Genomic DNA, 7571 nt, shown 5'->3' with positions numbered 1-7571 from the left:
AACAACAAAGTGACAACAAATACATATCTATCAACAAGTGAATCTAAAAATCAAGTGAATAAAAAATCTGATGAAAAGAATAAACTGGTGAATATAATAGAATCAGGGGCAGAGAAAGGGAGTGGACTGACAATTCTTGGGGGAAGGGTGTGTGGGGGGGTGCGGGAAGAGACTGGACAAAAATCATACGCCTATGGACGAGGACAGTGGGGGAGGAGGAGTAAGGGCATGGGGTGGGGTGGAAACGGGTAGAGGGGAGCTATGGGGAGGAAAAAGAGGAACAACTGTAATAATCTGAACAATAAAGATTTATTTAAAAAACAAACAAACAAAAAATAAATAATAAAGAAGACATGAATAACCTTAATATGTACAAAAGAAATAGAATTTATGTTTTAAAACTGCCAACAAGGAAAACTCCAGCTTTCACTTGTGAGTTATAGCCAACATTTAAAAATATTATAACAATTCTACACAAACTCTACCAGAAAATAGTAAAGGAAAAAACCCTTCACAACTCATTAATGAGTCTAGCATTATCAAGATAGTGAAATAAACAATAAAGAAAAGGGAGGAAAAAAGGAGAAAGAAAGAGTATATGAACATAGACACACAAAAATACTTTTTAAATGTTACTAAAATAAATCTAGCAATATATAAAAAAGGTAATACTTCATGATAAGTTGGGGGTTTATCCAAGAAATGAAATGTTGGTTTAACAATTTAAAAACTATGTAATTTACCATATCAACAATAAAAGAGAAAAACCACATAGTCATCTTAATAGATGCCAAAAAGCATCCATATTTGAATTTTAAAATTAAAAACAGTTTTTTTTAAAAAAATCACACAAACCTCATCAAACCAAGAATAGAAAGAAATTTTCCTATTGTAATAGAGAGCACCTATAACTAACATAATGGTGGAAGACAATGTTTTCCCCTATGACCTGGTACAAGTGAAGGATATCCACCTACATTGCTTTTATCCAACACTGTACTAAAGGGCCAAAACAGTGCAATAACACAATAAAAATAAGTACAATAAATACAGATTGAAAATAAATAAACCTGTCTCTATTGGCTGACAATACATAGAAAACCCCAGAGAATATATAAAACAGCTACTGGGACTAATAAGTGAATTTAGGAAAGTCACAGGATTCAAGGTCCATATACAAACATCAGCGGGACTTCTATAAACATGCAAAAGCTATTAGAAATGGAAAGAATACTCAATACAATCATGTAAAATATGAAATATTTAGATAACAATCTAACAAAATATTGCTATAATTATGAGCTATTGATGCAAGAAATTTAAAAAAGACCCGAATAAATGGGGAGAATAGTGTTAATGGATGTGAAGGCTTAATATTATGAGGATGTCAATTCTCCCCAAATTGATCTATAGATTTTATGCAATCTCAATCAAAATGTCAGCAGAGTATTTTGTAAATATTAGCAAGCTGATTCTAAAATTTCCATAAACAAAGTACCTATGATAGCCAAAACAACTTTGAAATAGAACACTTAGAATACTTGATTCAAACTCATTATAAAGCTACAGTTCAAAAGACAGTGTAGTACTAGTAAAAATAAACATTTACATCAATGGAATAGAATCAATAAAAAGTTCAGAAATAGATGCAAAGAAAATGGTTAATTGATTTTCAACAAAGAAATTCAATGATGAAAGAATAGTTTTTTTAGCAACTGGTGATCAAACATTTTGACGTTCACATCGAGAACTAAAAAGGAATTGTTTTGCTGTTAATTTATAATTTTATTATGGTCAATTAACATAATTTGTATGATTTTAATTTATTTAAAAATTTCAAGGTTTGTTTTTGCTTCATGTATTTTATTTAAAGCTTGTTATTAGAGGCATACTCAATTAGGTTTGTATGTCTTCTTGGTAAAATGACCATTTTATAAATCTGTAATGCCTTTTATATCCCTAATAATATTCCCTGTCCTAAAGTCTACTCTATTAAAATAGCCACTCTATCTTTGTTTGCATGGTATATCTTTTCCCATTCTTTTGCTTTTTACCTAAGACCTTATATTTAAACTGGGTTTATTGAGACCCACATGGAGATTTTTTAATACCATTTGACTACTTTGATCACTGATGACTTTGCTATATGTTTTGTATTTGTTCTACATTTTGTTCTCTCTCTCTCTCTCTCTCTCTCTCCCTCTCTCTCTCTCTCTCTCTGTTTGTTCTAGGGAAAAGTCTCTTAACCTTACTACTACTGATATTTTGAACTAGATAATTCTTTGTTCTGGACAGCTGTCCTGTGCATTGTAGAATGTTTAGCAATAGTTCTGACCTCTCCCCACTAAATGCCAGTTGCATCTCTCCCACAATTATGGCACATAAATTATGTTTATTAACAGTACCTGCCAAATGAATGGGGAGCTGTTGGAATTCTCTCCAGGATCAGAAGTGCGGGCAAACATCATTAGGTTTCTTAAGTAGTTTTATCTTGTTCTTTTGTTTGGAACATATTCCTTTGTCTCCTCATTTTATTTGACTTTATGTGTTTGTTTCTATGAATGAGATAAAACAGCTACCTCTCCCGGTCTTGAAGGAGTGACCCCTATGTAGGGGTCAAGGCAGCTTTGACAAGCCAGCTGGAGCTGGAGCAGATAGCAGTCAGGGAGCCCAACAGTGCTCCACACTAGGACTGCCCAGAAAAGATACCCAGAGCTGGAGCAGGCATAGTCAAGGGGTTTCAGGTGCTCCACACTAGGGCCAGACTGGCGGAATGACTGGAGCTGGACTGGCGTTCCTGGGACATGCTGGGGCCATAGGGAAACTGCTGAAGCTGGTGAGAGTCAGGAGTCTGGGATGCACTGGGGCAGCGTTGGCAAGCCAGCTCAAGTGCCTGGAAAGTGCTCCAGTTCATGGTTTCAGTGTGGTAGGGGAACGTAGAACATGGTGTTTGATCCTGGAGAGAATTCCAACAGTTCCCCATTCATTTGGCAGGTACTGTAGGGTTAGTAGATCGGTATCCTTTATGTACAGCCTAAAGTAATTTTTCTTTTTTTGCTGTGCCCCAGTGCTGGTGAGTCTTCATGGACCCCTCAGTGATTTCCCCATCTACTGGAGTACTCAGCATGGGGCTAAATCTCCAATAGTTACCTTGTCTCCATCTCTAATACCCTTCTCTATGTGGTCCCTCTATCACTTGTGCAGAAGCTGTTTGATCAGCCTCAGTTGTTCTTCAGAAGGAATTCCTTATATGTAGATATACATTTGCTGTGCCTATGGTAGGAGGTGAATTCAGCATCTTCCTATGCCACCAACTTGGACCCTGTCCAAGATATTTTCTTTTTTTTACATTTAGTTTTCAGTAGTTTGATTATAATGTGTCTAGGTGTGATTTTCTTTGAGTTTATTCTGTTTTACTTTCAGTCAACTTTTTGAATCTTCAAGTCTTCCACCAAAATTTGGAAAGTTTTCAGCCATTGTTTCCCCAAATATCCTATGACCAATTATTTTCAGCATCAATATTTTTTTTATTAGTGTTACATTTTTTATGTAGTCTCATGCCTCCCTAAAGTTCTATTCAGTTTCTTACAATCTTTTTTCTCTTGTTCTTCAAATTTGGGTAATTTCTATTAATCTTTCTCCAAGTTCACTGACTCCTTTCTCTGTCATCTTTAAGCGCATCCAGTAGAATGTATGTTTTAATAGTTTTGTTCTTTTTTAAAATGTAATGTCTTTGCTAAGAACTTTCATCTTTCCACTTATTTTATTTCATGTGTGTTTGTCTTTACCTCATGGAATTTATTTTAGTATCTGCTTTAAAGCCTTTGCCTTATAATTTCAATATCTATGTCATCTTGGGGTTGGTATCTGTTGATTATCATTTCCCCTGATAATTGGTCACATTCTCCTTGTCCTTTGCTTACATAATTTTGGATTGTATTCTAAACTTTTTGAATATTAAATTTTGTAGACATGAATTCTATTAAAATGTTCTAAGGGATGTTATTATTATCGTTGTTGTTGTTTTATCAGGTAATCAACCCAGTAAGCTACAGACTGTAAGTTTTTATAATCACTTTCTAGACAGCAGGCAAGACATCGGAGTGTGCAGCATCCTCAAACTTGCCAGCAAATGAGCAGATCCTCTTCACCCCCCAAGGACTGTTGCTGACACCATGGTGGATCCCCAACACACCTCATCCCCCAGCTTGTGGACCACCTTTACCAACTTCCTGCGCACCCAAAAGGCAGTTCTCCTGATAGCTGAGATTATATTCTGCATAGTGGTTCTGTGCTGCTTCCGGGCCGCAGAATACTACCACCTGTCAGAGGCTGAGTTGGTCCTTGGTATTTTCTTCTTTATCATCTACTCAGGTGGCCTGCAAAACTACATAGCCTGGATCATCTGGCCCTGGTGTGATTTCCTCCGAAGCTTTGCAGCAGCAATTCTCTACCTGATCGCCTCCATTCCTGCCTTTTCTGTGAAAGGAAACAGCTCTGCAACCATGGAAGGGGTTATGGGCCTATTCGCTGTATGCCTCTTTGGCTATGATACGGCTATCTCTTTCCCCTTGAGGCAGTAAAGACATACAGCAACCTCTACTGACCTGCAGATGGCCCAGCATAGTGAATTCCCTTAATTTCTCTCTGCAACCTGCAAATAACTCCTTCATTGAATTAACTCTACCCCTGTAACATGTCCAGCCAACTCCTAGCTCCCTATTGAGGTAAAAAATGCCTTTATTGGAATAATTTGTCTTCCAGCCTGCCATCAACCCTCCTGATTGTGGCCACCTTTATGGATGCACCTAAGTTCCCATTGTGCAGTATCCAAAAGGAGACACTAATTCTGCCTGGACTATGCCCCAACCTAAGCCACAAAATGAGTGAGGAAGGCACCTGAGATTTCAGACTCCAGGGTCCAGCTTATAATACCACTCCAAATAACCACCTCAGTGTGGGGTGGTTCAATGGAGGAAAAAATAAATGATAAACAGATTGTTAGAAGCAAAAAAATTACTTTCTGTGGGCAGTGGTTCCAATCTCAGTTCGGTTTTTTAAACCTTATTGATGCTGCTTTGGGTATGTTCAACATGTACATCTCTAAGATGTTGGTTCAGACCTGGTTGGTGGTTTAACACTTAGTTCAAGTTTCAAAATGTTTGCTGATTTGGTCTGTCCCATGTATATGAAGCTCAAGGGTAAACTGGGGACTTGTCTTCTTTCTTACACAGTATTGAGCCATCTTCTTCTCCAGCTCACTTCTCTCCTGGATTCCTCCTATACTCTCTGCCCCACAGAGTACCTATTTCTCAGTTTTTCTGTGCAAAATATGAGGTTTCTTTTAGAGTTTTAACTTAGCAGCTGTGTACTTGGGGCCTGTTCTTGGGGCAAAGCCATACGAGAAAATAAGGGAAATAATGGAAAACTCATTTTCAAATATGTTGCTTCTTTAAGTTTTGACTCCAGTCCACAATTGACCTGATTTTATTTACTTTTAATAGCCCTCAGGTATTGTTTTTGTGTATTTTTCTCCAGAGATTTTAGTTGTAATCAGGAGGAGAGATAGCCCATAATAGATATACTCTATCGTGGTCATAATTGGAAGCCATATCTTAATATTTGATGTAAGGAAAACTTTCTAAGGATGTTTATGAAGATATAAAAATTTAACAGAATGGAAGACAGAGGTCTTAAAGATCACACAGTTTAATGGAACTCCCTCAGTAGCTGCCTAAGATAGGACTGGGTAAAGAGTGAGTGCTAAGTATAGACAATAACAATCAAGTGTATCCTTAAAATAAATGCCTGAAGTCAGAACTCAAACATTCTAGTTATGCTGAGATATCTCGATGCCCTTTCTCATATTATTCTTCAGCCTTGCACAAATAGCCTTTATTGATGTCTAGGATAATGATTTAGAATGCATTCTACTCCAAGCTCTAAGCAGTCCATAGAGCCCTTTCAGGGCCAAAAGTACTGGGAAGTAGCTGGACTCTCTGGTGCTACTCCTTTTCTTAATTAGCACAGCCCATTTTTGCTTTTCATATTGGATTGTATCATAAGATCTCTTAACAATCAAGATTTACATTGGTAAAAAAAAATCATAGAAAGCCACTAGCAATTGCCATATGTGATGGTGCCTTCCATCTCTTTTCCTCTGATGCTTGTAAAATAGCTGACATACTCTAAATAGAATATACTGAGGACTTTTCAGGTATTGCTTGGGGCCCGAGGGAAGGTTCAGAGCAGTAAAAGTGTCATAACAGAGTACATAATGTGTGATTCCATTTCTATGAAATTTTAAAACACATAAACCTAATCTATGGTGATAGAAATCAGAATATTGATTAACCTTAGTGAGGGATTTATGGGGAGAGAGGATGAAGAAATATTTGGGAGTGTTGAAAGTGTTCTATAATTGATTTGGTTAGTGCTCACATGGATGTATACATATGTAAAATTCTATTGAGTTGTACACCTAAGATTTGTTCATTTTATTAGATAAAGTTATATCTTTTTTAAAAAAAAAATCTGTGCCTATGACAATGAATGGGCTATTAAAAAAAGAAAAAAAGCAGGCCAAATTAAAATGAAAACAAATTGAAATGAAAACATGCTAGGCAATTCCTCAAGGAAACCACAAATTTTAAATGCAGTAACTCAAATAAAATCCATTCTGGAGGCTGGATACAGCTTTCTCAATGAAAAACAAACGAATAAATAAAATCAGTGTTTCAGAAGGCAAATTTATTTGAGAAGGTTTCTCAAAATGTAGAAGAACATAGGAAAAAAAGAGAGACATAAGGAGAACAAAGATGAGATTCTAAGTATTGAGAATAGATGTACCAAAAGAAGAAAATAAGATAAATGGAGCATAGACAATAAGTTAATACAGTATTAAAAAAATTTTCCTGAGGTGATATAATACCTGAGTCTTTTAAAGAGTACCCTCTTCCAGGAAAAAAAAAAAAAAAAAGACGAGAGAGCCACCAGTAGTATTATCCTAGTATTTTTCAATTTCATAAATACTCAAAAAATCCTACATGAGCTGCACAAGAAAATGTTTCCTATAAAGTAGCAAAAAAACAGGTTGGTTTTTTACTTTTCCCCAGTAGCACGAAGACTAAAAAATAATGGAGTAAATCCAAAAAGTTTTTAAGGCAAAATTTGTGAATCAAAACTACTATATCTATTCATGTTATCATTGATGTATGAGGACAACAGACATTCTTAGGTATTTTCTAGCTCTCACCTAAGTATTCCTCATTTTAAAATTATTTAAGGTTTTACTTTAGACCACTCAAGAATGAGTAAAAATTAAAATTCAAGAAAACAAATTCTCTACAAGGACTGGAAGCAAATATAGAAATTAAACACATAGATGGAGGTTTCTCAAAAAACTAAGAAGTGGAACTGCCTTATAACCCAGTGATTCCGCTTCTGGATAAATATCCGAAGAAACCCCAAACACTAATTCAAAAGAATATATGCACCCTTATGTTTAATGCAACATGTTTATAATAGCCAAGCTGTGGAAGCAACCCAATTGCCTATTAATAGATGAGTAG

At 36.0% G+C, this 7571-nt stretch overlaps 1 pseudogene; it reads left to right on the top strand.

Annotated features, from left to right (window-relative positions):
- The first annotated feature begins 4175 nt into the window (after positions 1-4175).
- LOC102753398 lies at positions 4176-4583 on the top strand (annotated as a pseudogene).
- The last annotated feature ends 2988 nt before the right edge of the window (positions 4584-7571 follow it).

The sequence above is a fragment of the Myotis davidii genome, unplaced genomic scaffold, assembly GCF_000327345.1.
Source record: "Myotis davidii unplaced genomic scaffold, ASM32734v1 scaffold96, whole genome shotgun sequence".
NCBI classification, from domain to species: Eukaryota; Metazoa; Chordata; class Mammalia; order Chiroptera; family Vespertilionidae; genus Myotis; species Myotis davidii.
The sequence above is the reverse complement of the archived record's forward strand: the minus strand, read 5'-3'. Positions and strand labels throughout refer to the sequence as shown.